Here is a 3,621-nt window from a genome sequence, read left to right as displayed (position 1 = left end):
TCCCTTCTCCTCTATTCTCCTCTTGGGATCTTGGGCACGCACGCACACGTGCCCAGCGTGAGTTTTAAGCCACTGGGTCCGGGACGCGAACCACGGTTGACTACGTGGGAGTCCAGCGACATAGCCATTATGCTAACCACTGGTCCCAACAATTGAATTTCTTTTAAGGGTCTAGAATGATAAACCCAGAGGGTATCTCATGTGTGGTATCAGGCTTAATTTCATAAAAAGGTACCAGATCAAATAAATTATTATTGAAGATGCCATAAGTTAATCTGGGTTACAAAAGCAGTTACTGCGGAAATAGATCTTAAAAATATTGTTCAAAAAGCTTTCAGTCATGATACTACCAAGAGAATGAAAGACATTTAGTTTACAAAAGCAAATTCAAAATGACAATGACTCATACTGGTTTGGTTTTGAAGCGGAATGGACCTCTAGAGCTAGCCACAGAGGAAGTGAGGCACAATGAACGAGTCAGGATTTGGGTTTGCATTTATGATCCAATAATAAGGAGAAACTAACACCGTCAATATGGTGCCTTGAAGAAACCACAACTTTGAGCTGAGTGGACATGGGACTACTTGGACCTGGCTAGAATTTTATAACTGGGAGGAAAAAAAAAAACGTTAGAAGCTTATTTCTCGGGATGTAGCACCATTTGGCATGGTGCAGCTATGAAGTACAAGAATAATTTGGGGGGCATGGTAGCATGAATGACCAGGAAGAGGTCTCATTCTTGAAATCAGCAAGGTGACATTGTTTTGCTCAGAACAGGACTCAGGTCCAGTAGGCTCAGGAACTGAGGCAATGGGTCCATCATGCAACCTGTTCAAATGAACTTCAGCACTTGTAAAGAAGGCCACTGTGGGAGGCATGTTGAGGCCAAGATTTTTCCAAGCATATGTGAAGTATGGTGGTCCATTTTGTTCCCAAGTCTAGAGGATGCTGAAAGTGTTGGTATATTTAGTCAGGTTAGGCAGGGGCTGGTAACTCTTATGGGAGTAATAATAAACTCATTGCTCTTTCAATTATTAATTGAAAAACACTTTGTGGACATTATTGTACACTAGATCCTGTGCTGGGATTTAGGGTTATGGAAATGAATGGGACCTAGAACTTGTGGTCTGGAAGAGATCCACATGCCAGATTTCAGGTGGAAACTGCTACTGTTCATTGAGCAAAGGATTAATGGAAGAAGAGTACATTTGGAGGACAATGAATTCGATTTTGTAGATGTTGAGTTTGTGACATCTGTAGGACATCTAAGTGGAGATAGCTGATGAATAGTTGGAACGGTATCTGAATCTCAAGGAGGAAGTCCAAATGGGAAGTGTAGTTTTGGGAGTCATAATTTACAGATTCTAATTGAAGTCATTGGCACTGATAAAGTCACACAGAGATTCTATAGAGAAAGCAAGACAGAAACATTCCAAATGAAACCCTGGAGAATCCTTCCAGTTCAGTGGTGACATCTGATGAATGTTATTGTCTGAATACACAGTTGCTCTCCCATTGGTTAATTTCCATTTGAAAAGCAAGAATAAACTTGCAAACACATTCAAATGGAAATGATCACAGCAAATGCAGACACAGGACATTTTGAAAGTAAACATTTTAAATTTGAACCAATAATAAAACCAAAAGTATCTTCAGAATCAAAGAGAAAGTTCAGATTTTAACTACATTGAGGGAGTAATATAAATAAAGTGATCAGAGTTTGTGAACCTCAAGTAATCTCAAATAGCTGACTGCATTTTTTTTTTTAATTCTAGAGGGGGGAGAGGAGAGAGAGAGAGAGAGAGAGAGAGAGAATTGCCCAATGGGAACTGGTGATGCTGGAATTTTTTTTCCTCCAATTCTCCATCCTGTCAGGATCCTGCGTGCGCATGTGAACCTGGCATGAAGCTAAGGGGACTGGGACTCAGACCCCATTTGGCCATGTGGGATTCAGTTTCCTCTGTGATGTGCCTAACCTTTGTGCTGTGGGCTGGCCTGCTGAGTGGTTCTTATGGAAACTATGGGACATAACTGAACTAAAACTGTCTGGAATGCATGGTTGAGATCAATATAGGACACTCAAGTAACAAAAGGACAGATAGTACAAACACAAAAACTAAGAAAATGTAGAGGTCTGGTACCCAGATTTGTTGATATCCTTGGCTGAGATTGTAGAACTGATAAACAGAGTTGTCTCAGGTATCTATTACTCTGTAACAAACTCCCTCAAACCTTAGTGGCTTCAAACAATAACAATTTTTTATTTCCCATGGATTCCGGAGGTTGGCTGGGCCCAGCTATGTAGTTCTGCTATATGTGGTGCTGGCTGTATTGAACTGGAAGCTCAGCTGGAGCTGCAAAGTCCAAGATGGCATACATACATATCTGGCTTCAGCTGGAATGGCTGGGGGTCGGCTAGGCCTCTCTTCTCATTTAGTGGCCTATTCTGAACTTTTTAACCTGTTAGCTGATTCCAGGAACACAAATGCAGAAAATATAAGTCTTCCTAAGGCTTTTGTTTCTGGAGTACTAGAACATCACTTTCTGCCTCATTTTATTGACAAAAGCAAGTAACAAGGCCAGTTCAGGAGAAAACAGGCTCTACCTCTTTATGGGAAGTGGCATCTGTGTACAGGGGAATGGAAGGAATTGTTAGTGACCATCTTTAGAAATGATTCATAAGAGTTGATTTCCATGTTTTAGCCTGGCTACAACTACTACAGTCTTCTTTCTCCAGGACAGGAGAGTATCCTGAGTAGGATCCTGTGCTTGAGTCTCACTTCCAGGCAAATACTAAGAGCTCTTGATGGCATTGCAGTCCTGTAATTTTCTTCTAATATATTTACTGAAAGGGAAATCCATAAACATTTTAGGCCTTCTCAAAACAGATCTTTGGTAGCAGTTATTAAGTTTCATTCTTCCTTTCTTTCCCCTTATGTCTGCTGAGTGTTTCGTTATGTTTTCAGAACCTATTTTAGTTTTTGTTTTGTTGTGTTTTCAGAACCTCTTTTAGTCTTCTACTAAAGTCAATGAATTGCTATATTGTGGAATTCTTTTTTAAATTTTTTTTAATTTTAATTTTTAATTAATTTATTTTTTTATTGTGGAATTCTTTAAGTACATCTTTTCCAGTTACATGTAGACTAGCCATGGGGAGCCAAGGGTAGAGGAAGAGAAGTCTTTTGAAAGAGTTATTTCAAGGGTGGCAGAGCAGGTAGTTTTGAAAGCTTGATCTGAGCCTGGCTATATAATTCACTGGATGCTCAAGGGTACCAGTCACCACTGCCCTGCTTCAGATGTAGATGTGCAGTAGTATGTACATTCAAGGGGGACTTGGATCTGAGCAAAAGTTCCCAACTTGATAAGGGAGGTTGGAAAAAGAATAAGGTTAGATTTGTGAACATTGTTGTATTTACCGGGTACTGAAGAACAGGCAGAGCCTAGTGATCACATTAGTTCAGAGTAAGATGGGGAATTAGGAAGAATGGCTCTCAAATGAAATTATGAAATTTAAGCATTCACATCCTTTGATCTTTTCTAGGAAAAGCCCAGGCTAAAGTGTGTGTGTGGTGAGAGAGAGAGAGAGAGAGAGAGAGAAAGAGAGGAAAGAGAGGTGAAGGT

This window comes from Tupaia chinensis, unplaced genomic scaffold (genome assembly GCF_000334495.1).
Source record: "Tupaia chinensis unplaced genomic scaffold, TupChi_1.0 Scaffold000567_1, whole genome shotgun sequence".
NCBI lineage: Eukaryota > Metazoa > Chordata > Mammalia > Scandentia > Tupaiidae > Tupaia > Tupaia belangeri.
The sequence above is the reverse complement of the archived record's forward strand: the minus strand, read 5'-3'. Positions refer to the sequence as shown.